The 15,381-nt window shown below is 48.3% G+C and overlaps 1 pseudogene; it reads right to left on the reverse strand.

The window, feature by feature from the left end:
* Nucleotides 1-474: 474 nt before the first annotated feature.
* On the reverse strand, nt 475-1,638 carry LOC132251891 (olfactory receptor 4D9-like; annotated as a pseudogene).
* Between the last annotated feature and the right edge of the window lie 13,743 nt (nt 1,639-15,381).

Below are 15,381 nucleotides of genomic sequence, written 5' to 3' on the forward strand. Positions count from 1 at the left end.
GGAGAGGAAAGTCTCTCATGTTTTGCCCTCAGTCACTAAGTAGTCACCAGCAAAGTAGAAAGATGCAAGTTTTAGGCCCCCTTGCCCAGAGTTGGTTGAACCTAGGTCTCGTTGACGGCCCAGCAAAGTACTTGACCCACCACATCACGGGTCAGTAACCACCCAGGGGCTTCTCTAGCACTTTCACGAGGCTGGTCTCTGAACAGATAATAGTGGAAGTTTTGTAAGAAATATGTGGGGCAGGGAGAAAGGTGGAGGGCGTGTGACTGAGTGGATGAAGAAATAGCCACTTGCATGACTGGAAAAAACTAAAATATTATACTAGATGTATACAAACCATGTAAGAAGGCTTTGAGATGCTGACCTCATGTATTACGGTTATTCCTATCATTATTGTTAGCAATATTGATACTATCATCATGATAGTTATTATATCTTAACCTGAAAAGTTTTGCAAAGTGGGAAACACAGGGACTATTCAACAAATGAAGGCTCTGATTTCCTTCCTGAGAACAGGACTGTCCACAGTAACCTCTGAATGGCATGTTTTATTTTGGCACTCCTCAGTGTGTAGATCACCGGTTTCACTGTGGGGATGGCCACTGTGTAGAGCACAGAGATTGCCTTACCCGCTGTGAATTTCTGGAAGGGTCTGTCATAAAATGAACATGCCAGGTCCAAAATGCAAGCACACCAATGTAATCTGTGCAGTACACATGGAAAGGGCTTTGTGCTTCCTTTCCACAACATGCTTTCTTACCTTGCCCAAGATGATAGTATAGGAAATTAGTAATGCAAAGAAGGCCCCAGAGATTACAAATGCATTGTTGGAGATGATCGCCAAGTCTATCACATGGGTTTTTGTGCAAGCAAGTTTCATGACCCATGGGACATCACAGTAGAAAGTATCCAGCAGAGTGGGTCCACAAAAAGGCGACTGAAAGATCAGTGCGATTTGGACACTAGAATGGACAAAGCCACCCACCCATGCCCCAATCACTAGCCATATGCAACCCCCTGGTTCATGATGGTCAAGTACCGTAATGGTTTATAGATGGCCACATATCAGTCATCTGCCATTACTATGAGGAGGAAGACTGAGGTGCCTCCTGAGAAGTGGAAGAAAAATATCTGTATCAAGCCCCTATGAAATGAGATGGTTTTGTGTGGGGACAGGATGTCCCTCAGCATCATGGGGCCAGTCACTGGGGACTTGAAGAGGTAACCAGGAAAGCCAACTTGGTGAGCAAGAAGTACATAGGCATATGAAGGTGGCAGGTGCAAATGACTATAGAGGTGATAGTGAGGCTATCAAACCAGGTAGCAATGTAGACTATAAGGAAGGCCGGGAAGAGGAAGCACGGCAGTTCAGAGCTCTGACAGACACCCACAAAGACAAATCCTTTCACCGTGTTAGTGAAGTTCTTCCGATTCATTCTGTGTTCTTAAAGTAGACCTGTAGGAAGGACATTAAATGAGGACAGAGCTGTACTTTCACACTTGTATTCTCAAAATACTGGTAATCTGTCATGTTCCCTTAGCAAAGGCTTTTCTTTTGAAATTCTCCTCTTCACATTTGTTTCCACCTCAGAAAACAACCATCATCCTAAAACCAAATGCTGATACAGATCACAGGAAAACGACTTCTTCCTTGGGACATTAAAATGTGGACTGTGATGGGGTTACTGTCCCCTTTCTCTGAAACCTATGGTGTTACTCCTATATGATCATGAGACAAAGCATTGTAGGATGCTTTCTGTAATATGCTGTTCAGACAGTAAGGTGATGATACATTGTCATTTTATGCACCTATCAGGTCAGGCACCTAAACACAACATTTAGATCCTAGATGACCTATCGAGGTCCTTCTTAGCCCTATTTTTCTATGATTGTATGAAACCACAGCTCAGATGGTGCTTAAATGTGTAAGTTCTGAACTTCCCTCGGTGTCTAAAGGTTCTATTACAGGTAATACATTTAAATCAATTAAATCGAACATGCTGTCGTGAAGTTAGAACAGTTTCAGAGCAGTCACCGGTTATAGGTTTCACAGACCTGCCCAACGGTGACTTGGTACTCGAGGGCCTGGTAAGCAAGGGCATGGACAAGTCTACCCCTCCTCTGGGGTGGGAGAGGAGTGGGGCCAAGTGTCATGGAGCTCAGACGCAGAGAAAACACCATGTGGCTTCTTTCACTCCGCAGCCAGCAAGATGCAACTGGAGCTGTTGGTGAGAAGGGAAAAGTCTTGAAAAACATGTTTGAAGTGGATGGGAAAGAGGAAGGAGTGGAAAAAAAAGACTAACAATTAAAAAGGACCAACAGCTTGTATGCGTTTCTCTTGATTTCAACCGGTCAGAGGATTTCGTCCAGCAGTGACCAGCGTCTGCCTAGTGCGGCTGCCCTGCTGAGCCAACCAACTTGGCAGAAGTAAATAACGTCATCATGGTCTGATCCTATCTCACAAGAAATGCTTGGGACTGTCTACGATTAAGCCCCTTTGACCTTATGAAAGTGAGTGTAGAAACAACCTTTTCCATCACACGCTTCATCCCCAGGGCCTTTGCACACAGTTGTTCCTGGTGAGTGATGCAGGGATGTGTGATGACATCCCAAGGCACGGACTTGACCAGTAAATGGACAGATCCATTGTGCTTGCCTATCCTCGCAGGGGCGCCATCCGTTGTTAGACCACAGCGTTTGTCCTCTGGAAGACTGAATTCCAACAAGACACGTTTCACTTCATTGAAAATGTCCTGTCCCATCGTTTTGCCTTGAGTTGGACACAAGTCGAGAAGTTCCCCAGCAACACGGGGATGTTTGGTTCCTCCTCATGCAAAGATTGCCAGTTGAGCTGTATCACTCCCATCTGTGCTTTCGTCAACCCCCACGCTGTAAAACTGACGGGCACTGAGTCTTTTCATCAGTGAATCGGCAGTGTTTGATGCCATGTCGTCTACTCTTCTGTGCGGGCCGGGCGCGAACCCGGGCCCTTTGTCGCGCTGCACGCGGGCTGTGGCCGGCAGCCCGGGCACGCCGGGTTGGAGAGGGCAGGCGCCGAGCTAGAATTAGGCACAGACACGTAATGGTTGATTTTAAGATTGTTTACTTACACCGAGATGGTCGCGGTGCAGGCTGAAAACTTGCTTGAGTTGTGGTTACAAACAAAAAGAACACGAACAATCACGTGGAGTTTGCTAGGCTGCACGCAGACAGAACTCCGGATGTCCAGGACAAGCGCACCTCAAAACTTGTCGATACGTCTTATAAAAGGTTACCGCTCGAAGACGGGAAGAGGTGGGTGGTGGATCAGGCCGCCAAACTCCTCTGAGTAACACACAGGGCTTCTATGACCCTGCCGCGCACCCAGAGTTCCCACGAGATGGATGTGGAGTCCTCTTCGGCTTGGGCGGAAACTGCTCAAGCCTCTTATACGGCTAGCAGGCCAATCGCTAGCCGCCACGTGGGAATAATTTAGCACTAGCCAATAGTGGGACACTAATTTGCATTCGAAGAGCAGGAACTCTTTGCACCGTGCATTTCTGTGTTGCAAAGAAAATGCACCCCGCAAAGACAACTGCAAAGTGGCGGGAACTCTCTCCTTTGCACGCGGGTTCTCTGTGCAGCAAAACTCCACCGTGCAATGAAGCTGTAAACCCACGGGGATAATTCTGGTGCCGAAGCACACACAAAATCAAACCTTTGGGTCATGACATCTTCTAGCAACCGTCTGATGTGAAAGGCTGGTTTTCTCCACCATTGACTGTTTCTCAGGGAATACCATAGATACAAATGTGCCCAAGCAATCTTTCACACATTCTCCATCAGACAACGGTTTCCGCCTCCTAGCTATTGCCTCGGATATCAAGAAGCTCTTGGTCACTGCTTCAGACTTCTGCCTCGTGGCTTTGAAGAAAGACAGCTGCCCATTCACGCTCTGTGTTAGAGAGTTCGCCCGATCACTTCTAACCTGACCCACCAGGCTGTCACAGGTCTTTGCATGTTTTGTAGAATAATGTCGCTTCACGTTGTACTCCTTGCAGACAGCCACTTTCTCGTGGCAAATCAGACACAGGATGTTCCCATTTTGTTCAAGAGCAAAAAAATCAGTGGTCCAACTAGCTTTGAAAACTCAACCTTCAGCATTAATGTTTCATTTCCTCTGATTTGCCATCTTTTGAGCGTAGGGTAGGCCCTGTGGCCAATAGAGCCAAAATTAATTTTAGTCATAGGAAAACTAGTTTGGGAGAGACAGGTGAAGTTAAAAACAACTCACCAGTTCAAAATCACCATTTTATGACTATGTAATAATACTGTGGTATCAATATGGACCCCCACCCGTCAGGTGTAGTCATAATATGTAAGGTACAGTCTGACACGTGCAGGTGCTGCCATCATATGCCAAGTGCAGCTTCAAATGCCTCTCAGTAACGCCACCTAATGCCAGTTAGTTCCTCATATGAATGGTAAAGTCCCCATCTGTAAGGTAAAAAAAAAAAACAAACAGAAATAGCTTGCCCTGGACAGTGACTGTGTCTGTTTGCAGGTGCTAGCAATCCTGCCAGCTCTTCCCAAATCAGTACCAGCTTCACTTGCTGGGGACTAAAATCACGTGCTAGACACCAGGGTTCCTACTCAAATTTCTCTCCAAAAGTCTTCTTTTAAGTCCTGTGTTTGTTCTCTATCCAGATGCTCAAAAAACGTATTTATCTTGGTAGATGTTTTGCTTCCCCCCCAGATAGACATCTATATGACAGATTACTTGTCTTTCCCATTAGTATTTTAGTCAAAAAGGACAGAGGCATTAGTCTGCATGCAATTCTCTCCTCAGCTGGGACCTGCTGAGCACAGCTGTCCCCATTAGGAGATGCACCTAATGCTTTTCCCCCCTGAAAGGCATTTGGCCATGCTTTCCTATACCTTCTGTGCTCCATAAACACAGTCTCGCCTCTTCCCCATCTAACATGCCAAACCTTTTCCACTACAGCACCTGCTCCAGTGCCTTTTGCAGCACTTAGGCTCTGAGGAACCTGTACAGCTGGGCAGCAGTGAAGCACTCACGTTTAAAGTATTTCACATTGAAGTGGGATTTGTATCTCTACATGAACATTTATCCATACCTCTGTTAATTAAACCCCGCACAATAGTTGCCCATTGTGGCTCCAGCATAGTTTCCCAAGTCATGCTGAGTTTGTGATCCACGAAACCCCCATACATTTTCTACCAGTGACATTGGCAAGACACTTATTGCTCATTCTGTACTTTTGCGTTTGAACTTTTTTCTTTACTGCATGTAGCACTTCACATTTTTCTTTGCTATTTTTTAAAAAATCATTTATCTGGGTTTCCTAAATGATCAAGATCCTTTTTTTTTTTTTTTTATTTCAATGCTATCCCCCAAGTGAAAGAAAAAAAAAATGTGTTGTCTATGTGTTGTCTTGATATCGAAGATTTTCTTGATGAACAACATTTAGGAACCCCTGGATGCAGCTTCAAAATCTGGCAGAGTTCCCAGGACTCTCTGGGCATATCTGCACTGCTGCAGCAGCATTCCCCAACTGAGATGCCCCAAAGCATGAACTGCCCACCTGCACCTATTTACACTTCTTCAAACCTAAAGACATATTGTTGAGACAGCTCTGAGATCATTCTTTCAAGCACAGGGGACACAGGATTTTGAAGAGGGGCTGCAGAGGGTTTGGAGTGTGCAAATGGGGCAGCTGAACAGTGCATGCTCTGGAACATCCTGGCTGGGGCATAATGCCACCATGGCATAGTCAGACTATGGCAAACACTACTGATTTAGCTATAAGGAGCTATTTAGCAACTCGGTCTGTTGAAAGGAGGGGCATTGCCACCAGACAATAGCATAGGTTGGGGTAGAGTTTTCTCCCTGGTTGAAGCAGTTTGTGTGAAATGCTTAATGCTTATTGGAGCAGGGACTGGAACCTGGGTCTCCTAATGGAGTGCCACACTCTTTCTGTTTTAGTGAACTGTGAGAAAAGGGGATGTAGTTCATTACCTAATGGTAGCATTCACTGTCCTTTCAAGTGTCCTTTTGTCTTCTGCTGATTTAAAAAAAAATCTATTATGGTTTGAAGGTGATGGTTGAAGCTGAAAGCAGCTATAGCAGAAGAAACAGGATGTGACAACAATGACTTAAATTGCAGAAAAGTTGATTTTAGATTAGGTCTCAGGAAAAAAAAAATGTTCCTTAATGTTAGAGCAGTAAAGTACTGGAGTAGACAGCACAGGGAAGTTGTTCAGTTTCCTTCATTGGAGGCCTTTGAGGGGAGCAGAGGTTGCCTTCGTATATAGCAGAGTGGTGGGGTGCATGGCTCTCTTCATGGGATCTCCTGAGCATATTTTAACAACCTTTTCAGCCCCAGGGCATTGACCACCATGTTCCCCCTGCTTTCCCTGTGGCAGATTGGGGTGTTGTGTCTTGGGCTGAGTTGTCAGGGCTGGGTGTGTAGTTTTGCTAGGAGGTTAGACAGTGAATTTGTATGGGGTGGTTAGGATAGGGATGATCCAACCTCAGGCTGGGTGCTGAATGATGATCTCTGAAAGTCCCTTTCAGCCCTACTTCTCTGTGAATCTGACTTTAAGCGGTTGGATAAGAAGTTGCCTGGGATGTTTTAGGCATAGCATTCCTGCATTTGTGTTGGAGGCTGGCCTGGATGACCCCTTAGACTCTTTCCAACCCTGATTCATGTACCACAGTCCACATACATACACAGCCTGTCTGTTGGTGTTTTTAATAAGCAATTCTGCTAAGTCTATGTTTTCATAATAACCACTGTCATATAGGCCTGTGTGAAAAGGGAACTATTTGATTCGGATTCGGCTGATTCAGATGCCAGAGATTCAATTTGGAGATCCAAATCATTTTTCCGATTCGTCTCGGCCGAATCACTTCGAAGATTTGGAGTCGATTCACAGAATCGGCCATAAAGTACAATGAGGAATCAATGAAATATCTATAACTTGGTTGTCTTTTGGTTGATTCAGATGAAACTTGCAGGGACGGTAGCCTCTGCTCAGTGCATGATGTGTGACAAGTTTCAATGTGATAGGTGCAGGGGTTTCTGGACAACTGCACCCCAAATTCTTGAAAGCAAAACTAGAAAATCATTACTGTGTCTACATTTGTAATGCATTGTCATCTTACCCTTGTGTTTTCTGTAGGGCTGTCAAACCATTAAAAAATTGGATTGCAATTAGTTGTGCGATTTAAAACTCTTAGCTGCAATTAATCAGAATTTTAATTGCACAGCTAAAAACTCAAAATTATGTGCAGAAAAAACTCAATGATTTGTAAAATTATGCAGGTACTTTGTATGGTTGGAGTGGGGGGGTGTAGGGTGTGTGCGGGGAGGAATTTGTGACAATGTGTGAGGCCTTGTGTGTGTTTGGGGTTTGAAGCCCAGGGAGGGAGGGTCCCCACATGCCCTGGCAGGATATGGGGTATTGTGGATCAGGAGTGAGGGGCAGCTGCAGGGCTGGGGGGGCTGTGGCTTGGCAGTGAGGGACACACACACACATGCGTGTCAGAACCTAGTAACCGGATGCCTCTGGCACAGTGGAATTTCCCGCCACAGTGGAAAATCCCCAAGCCCTCGTAACTGGCACAAGTAAAAGTCCCGGGGCAATGGAAAATTCCACCACAGTGAAAAGCCTGCCAAGTCCAACGGCCTCATTGTTCAAATGAGCGCCACCCATTGGCCAGTTACAAATTATTCCTACTTGGCAACTAGCAATTGGCTTACCAATCATATAAAGATCAAAGCAATTTCTGCCCAAGTCGGAGAACTCCGGACACAACCTGGAGTAAACTTGGCGGACTGATCACCCACCAATGACTCCCCGTCACCGACCTGCTCGACGTACCCCCTTCCTTGTGCACTCGGTGATTCGTTTATGGAATGTCCTGTCTCGCTTCAAGGGCTCTTGCTACATTTCTCTCGCTACGTTTGTAACTCGTTTGTAACTGCAATTAAGCCAGTTCTTCCTGCGCTGCACACATCAGTAGCGTAAGTAAACAACCTTGTTGCAACCAATACGCATCCGTGCCTACTTCCACTCCACGCGTCGAAGTACCCACCTAACATTCTGGGTTCCCGGCAAGGGCCCCAGCAATTGCCCGGCCACCACATGGCGTCATGAACAGGATCCGGGGAAGATGCGATGGAGTTGGAACTAGTCAAAAACTGGCCAAGGCGCAGTGGGGAACGCCTGACGTCCGACTCAGATTATCTATGGGCGCACATTGCCTATCATCAGGCAAGCGGGAGGAGTTCAACCTCGGTCACAGGTTACTTCTCCCTTAAAGGAGAAGAGGGGATCGGAAAGGAGTGGGCCGCCCGACTAGGCCCGAGCTCTTTCGGGTGTGTTATGAGCAGAAAGGGGGTCATGTACAGGCCGCAGGACGAGGCAGAAATGCTGTCCCTGGTGCAAGTAAAAGCGAAAGGCACAGCGAGCCCGACCCCGGCTCAAGAGTTCGTCCGCTGTATTCAGCACGTATGAGGGGGCAGAGAAGCGACACCTCCCGACAAGTTTAATTGTCCGGCCCTGACACCCCAGTCGCACGGCCATGAACTGCTCGCCCAGCTCCGTGAAAATCTAGAGGCAGAGGGCCGCAACACAACTAGGTGGGCAGGCCCCAAATGGGACAAAGGAAAATGATTAATGTGCTGTTCCGCACAGTTTCGCTTCTGCTGCACAAAAATATGAATTTAGAAACCCAGCTGACCACGGTCAGCAAAGCAGCCAAGGAGATGGCGGCACCGAAGTCTCGAGCAGCCGCCAGAAAATGGCGCCGAGAAACACCTGGCAGGCCCGGAGGAGAAGGAAGAAGAAGGCGGCGCCATGAAGGAGTGGGCAGGAACACAGCCCATGGCCCCGCCCCCCGGGGCAATGATGCCCCCAACGGCCCCGCCCCCTTACAACGGGGAGGAACCACCGAGCGGGAATCTATACCCAACCCTTCCACCTGACGCGCCGCCACCCGCAGCGGCCGTTCATCCCATAGCCCTGGTTAAGCAAACAACTGATCCACAAGGCGTAACTCATACCACCACCACCTATCGCACCTGTAATCGGGCTGAATTGCAGGAGTTATGCAGAGAATCGAAAATAAAACCTGGTGAAACACTAGTTATCTGGCTAGGTCGCCTGCTCATGGAATTCGGTTCTGAATTACTAGATCTAGAGGAAGCCTGTTTCCTAACCCGGCAAGCCTCATGGAGAGGGGGACACGCTACCGACCTAACATTAATAATGGACAACGTTCAAGGAAACATCCCACTGCCGTCCCTCGTTGCAGGGCAAATCAATCATAAATCTCACGCGTGGCACGACAGACGGCTGGAAAAGGTCACTGAGGAACAACTTCTGCTAGCTATATTAGGGGTTTCATACTGCTCCTGGAACCCAAGAGTACACCGCCTGGGACCGACACAACCTCAGCAGCGGGGGGCGTGGCCCCACCACCACCTACGAAATCCTGGGGCAATTCCAGCTACTCTCGAAGCCATAGAAGCTTGCGTAGAGGTTTACGGGGAAGAGAGTGCTATTACCCTCCGGCTCCTCCTCAACCCATTAGCCACCCAACCAGCCGGGAACATCCTAAGCCAACTCCCGCGGTTACAAGCCCTCATGAAGTCAGCGACTACAGACCCAGCCAACACACCGAACCGTCTCACCACGTACCCGGTCGAGTACCAAAGGCAAAGGCACCACCAGCCCGACCACCCACGACCGGAGTCGAGGCTGCCACCTCAAAGGACGCCAGAAGAGAGAGCCATGTTCGGATTTCTCCTGAACCACTCGAAGCTTACCAAACAACAGCTACGCATCCTAGGGGATGCAGGACAACGACAGCTAGCACACGAACTGGGTTTTAGGTATACTGAGAAGCCAAAAAACGAGTAGCTGCCACCGGACGGGCCGGCGGCAATGCCCTTAACCCTGACCCATCGTTTACACCCCTACAGATCCAACGATACGACGAGAAGTTTCCTTTCTCCTCGATACAGGGGCCCAAGTCAATGTTATAACTCCATCAACACCCCATACAACAACCACGAAAACCATCATAGTACAGGGGTTAAATGCAACAACAACCACGAGAAAGGTCAAATTCTCGGTAGCCGGTTACCGCAAAGCACTAGAGGCAGTCCTAGGGGGCATCAACATCCTGGGAATCCCCGGTATCAAGGCACTTCAGCTGATGGAACAAATATTACAAGCCCTCCCATTCTCCACAACTGGACCTGACCGACACCGGCCCACGCTCTGCAATACATCTATATGGCGCTATAAACCGATCCCAACCAGACTCCCTGAAGGGGGCACTAATTGATCTTCTGCAGCACCTCGAACAACAAGGGTGCATCCAACTGATAACGGCCAGCACTCGCCTCTCGCCGGGATGGGGAATTGAGAAACCGGGAAAACCCAACGAAGTCCAACTAGTAGCGGATTACCGTGAGGCCAACAAGCGATGCCAACCACTCATGCAACCTAGCCCCTCTATGCTGCCCCAGTGCCTGTATCAAATGGCACAATTTCAAAAGGACATGTGGGTTGGAACCACTCTCGATCTCAAGGACATGTTTTTCTCTATCCCAATCGACGATGTCGAGGGAGCACTAAACATGTGTGTTAATGGCACTATGTACAAGTGGACAGTTTGCCCACAAGGATATCGCAATGCACCCGCGTTAGCCACAAGTGCCATGAACGATACACTGAGGGAGTTCCGTACCTCCTACATCCTTCCCGGCCCAGATGAATAAAAAATTTGGAGCTACGTCGACGATCTCGCTATCATGGGCCGCACCCAGCAAGCGGTCACCGAAGTTACCAACAACCTAGTCACCCATCTCAATAATAAAGGGTGGACAGTCAACTTAAGAAAATCGAAACTACAGCCTACAGCCGACATCACGTTTTTAGGCACCAAGTTCATTGATAAAACAAGGTTTGACGTAACCCACAAAAATCCAGACACCAACCCATTGGAGGGTCAACTACCATCAGACAAAAAACGACTCCAACAATTACTCGGGTATCTCAATTGGTACCGACATCACGTCACTCCAACCCACCTACCAGTACTCGCGAAGCTTCAACGTCAAATCCACAAGAAGTCTCAAAAATTCAAGCCTTGGACCGAGAGGGACGGGAGAGATCTCCAAAAACTCCTTACGGCCATTAGGACAACACCACTCCACGCTTTCGACTTCGTCGACCCAATGACCGTAACTCTGGTATACACCGACAGCCACGTGTGGGCCACGGCCCACAACTCCCGTGGCGAGTTAACCTACACCTCCCACCGAACCCTCCAAGCAGCCCAGCACCTATATGGAACTGTCGGAAAAATCTTGATGGCAGGGCAACTTATAGAGATGTTATCCCACGGGTACGGAACCCTCCGGGCGCCCGGCGCAACTCTTTTACCTCTGCTAAATGCCGAAACCCCAGACCCGCAGTTCCAAGGAGAACCATCCACTTGGAACATGTTAGTACTCAATCATCATTATCATTGGCATTGCTGGAAATGCGAAGATCTAACACCCAATCCAGATACTGCGGAAGGCGTCTCACCTATCCTCTATGGAACAACAGCTCCCGCTTGGATGGCATCCGACGGTACTACTCAGGGAGACGGGGGCTACGGATTCTACTGTAAACCCTGCCATGACACAAAACTTTATGCGGGACACAGCTCGGCTCAAAAGAATGAACTATTGGGGTTCAAGGAAGTAATACAACATTGCCTCCAGTACCACGACGGAACACTTCCCACTCCTGTAATTGCAATTGACTCCCAATACATTTACAAAATTGTTACTGGTATAGGCCTGCCAACGCAAAACTTAGACATCTGGCAAGACATTTTTGATATGTTGTCCACCTTCACTATCCTCCCACTAATCAAACACACCAAGTCGCACAAGTCCGAAACCGCCCCAGTACATTAAATTATCGATAGACTCCTAGAGGACCCTCTCCATACGGATGTTGTCTTAGCTGCTGAGCAAGTAAAACCAAAGGATAAAATAGACCTGTTTCTAGCCTGGCTTCATGATCACTGGGGGCACCCGGGGCCAAGAGCTTGTCATACTCGGTGGCAGTCAGCCACGGACAATCACACCCCCTACGGGTCGAGATCCGATTGGGAGCGGGTGGCCCAAGCTTGCAAACCCTGCGCCAAAGAAAAATGCCACCAAACGAAATACCAAATCAGAGCACTAGATCCACTTCAGTTTACACCAGGGAATGTCTGGCAAGTCGACCTGCTAGGACCCCTGCCTGGTGTGAAGCCCCCAAATAAAGGACTCGTCATTATCAACCTCGGCACTCGGGAACTCCAAGTCATGCTGCTACGGAAAAGCCACGCCACAGCTGTCATATCGGCACTAACTGCAGCGTTCGCCAGTTGGCAATCACCCAACATAATTCAATCAGACGGAGGCCCACCGTTCAATTCTATAGCGCTCGACAAATTTGCCCGCCTCCGTAACATCACCTGGCACCTCCACCTCCCATACCATCCCCAATCCAATGGGGTGGTAGAAAGACACATCGGACTTTATAAAGAGCGATTGCGCTTAAAGGGAAATGGGACCTACAAGAATTGGACGAAACTAAACCACGACGTCCTCATCTCGCTCAATGCCGATAAGACCCTATGGGACAAGTCTAACCCCCGATGCCCAGAACAGTGGCAACCGAAGTTCGTACCTGACAAACTCGTATGGGTCACCATTCCACACCAATCACACCCGCGAGTGTATAAAGGAAAAGTCATCAGCGCAGAACCGTATCCGAACACCTACTTCGTATACCTCAATGAAGGCAGAAAACAGCAACAAATCCTAGCTCACCATAACTGGCTATCCCGCCGTTTGCACCTCCATACAACCACAATGTCGTAGACAAATTTACTGCTTTTAAATTTTTCTTTCCCCCACAGACCCACTAACTCTGAGACATACGACGCTCGTGAGTCCAGGCCGACAGGGAGAGAGCGCCACCGCGAACATCGACGTGTAGCATCACAATGACACCTACCGAAGCCCTTACAGTTAGACTTTTCGTAATTAACCTAATTTCATTAGTTACCCCACTCTATGTGCAAAATTCCACAACCCCCAATACTGTTTTAACCTTGTTATCAGTTTGGGCCGATGCCATAGGTGATCACTCGGGAAGGGACGGTCTCACCGCCTGTCTCCGCCTTCCCCTCTCTGTAGACGATCCTGTTTTTATCCCCTACCTAACACCTTTAGATGTCACCGACTGGTTCGAAACTAGATCCAGAGAACCGTGCACCTCTATCAATATAACTAGCAGCAAGCTGGGGGAAACCACCAGCTACGGTTGGCCAACAAATTTCACTTTTGCCCACTTTAACACAACCGGGAAAAACTGCACGTCTACATCTATTGTCCGTGTAGCAGGGAACTCAGGGGGTATGGGAGTAGGCGTTAACATCTCACTCCCATGCTCTCAGGTCCCATGTGGAATCAACCCCCAAGGCATGGATTGGTCCAGGCCAGATAACTCTCTGACCTGGGACCCACGGACCGTAACTCCCCCCTGGTACCTCACACTCCCACCTTGTGCCAATTCTTATGCCAATTGTTTGGGTGCCTGCGCCCGCTGTCCACCTATACCTGGCCCCGTCCCCAAGGTCACCCTTTTGCCTCTTCATAAACCCTCACCTATAGTCACTTGGAATGTATCGTTAGCAGTTAACGTATCCAATAATCAAACCTGGTATTCGTTCTATTACCCCATTTTGTGCGCAGCATTAATGAGTTCTGCTTGTCACGGCGCGAACCTCAAGGTTGTTAAGCCCAAACGGGCCTGGCAAACCTCTTATTTCTCGGGCGACTGCGCACAGTTGTCTACTCCCGCTCCCTTAGGAATGTTATGGGCTTGTTCAGATGGACACCTATATACAGCACTCCCAGCCACACTTTCTGGAATACAATGTTTCCTGACCACTGTGTCCCTTTGTCCCCCTTTGTATGCCAAAACCTCAAGGCCTCCTAGTCTGACGTTGCTCCGCCGTCAGAAGCGAGAGACAGTCTGGAGCTCCCTCCCCTCGGAGGAAAGAGTTAACCAATTCTTTAAATGGGGACTAGAAGGCTCCTTTTCCTGGGGAATATTATCGATAGGCAAAGCCCGAGTAGCTATCGCACGACTCACAGAACAAGTAGAATTACTTGCCAACCATACCGCCAAAAGCTTAGATTTACTCGATCAGCAGCTACAAGCAACGTCTCGTATGACGATGCAAAACCGCCTTGCCCTAGATGCAATGCTTCTCCAACAGGGAGGCCTATGCCAGTATCTCAACCTATCCCACAATTTCTGTTGTATTAGTATTCCAAATGTCTCAATCCCCTTAAATAACCAAATTGAGGCAATTCGAAATATCACCACCGATACGAACAAAATCTCAGGTATCGGAGAAGGATGGCTATCTGGCCTCTTCAATTGGTTTGGTTGGGACACGTCCTCATGGCTTGTATACCTCTTAACGCCCCTTATTACCTTGTTACTCCCCCTTGTTAGCATCTGCATTTGCATTTGTGTTGGTTGTTGTTTTATGCAATTTCTTAAGAACAAACTTATTTTGCTATCTGCTTTTGTATATACCCGCTTGCCATATGAACCCCCCAAACGAGATGACAACGACTTAAATGGCCTGCAAGTGTTCTAGTTCCAACTGTGCCATAGGCAACGGGGCATGTCAGAACCTAGAAACTGGATGCCTCTGGCACAGTGGAATTTCCCGCCACAGTGGAAAATCCCCAAGCCCTCGTAATTGGCACAAGTAAAAGTCCCGGGGCAATGGAAAATTCCGCCACAGTGAAAAGCCCGCCAAGTCCAACGGCCGCATCGTTCAAACGAGCACCACCCATTGGCCGGTTACAAATTATTCCTACTTGGCAACTAGCAATTGGCTTACCAATCATATAAAGATCAAAGCAGTTTCCGCCCAAGTCAGAGAACTCCGGACACAACCTGGAGTAAACTTGGCAGACTGATTACCCACCAACGACTCCCCGTCACCGACCTGCCCAACGTACCCCCTTCCTTGTGCACTCGGTGATTCGTTTACGGAATCTCCCATCTCGCTTCAAGGGCTCTTGCTACGTTTCTCTCGCTACGTTTGTAACTCATTTGTAACTGCAATTAAGCCAGTTCTTCCTACGCTGCACACATCAGTAGCGTAAGTAAACAACCTTGTTGCAACCAATACGCATCCGTGCCTACTTCCACTTCACGCGTCGAAGTACCCACCTAACATTCTGGGTTCCCAGCAAGGGCCCCAGCAACCTCCCGGCCACCACAATGCGC

The sequence above is a fragment of the Alligator mississippiensis genome, chromosome 7, assembly GCF_030867095.1.
Source record: "Alligator mississippiensis isolate rAllMis1 chromosome 7, rAllMis1, whole genome shotgun sequence".
In the NCBI taxonomy this organism is placed as follows: domain Eukaryota; kingdom Metazoa; phylum Chordata; order Crocodylia; family Alligatoridae; genus Alligator; species Alligator mississippiensis.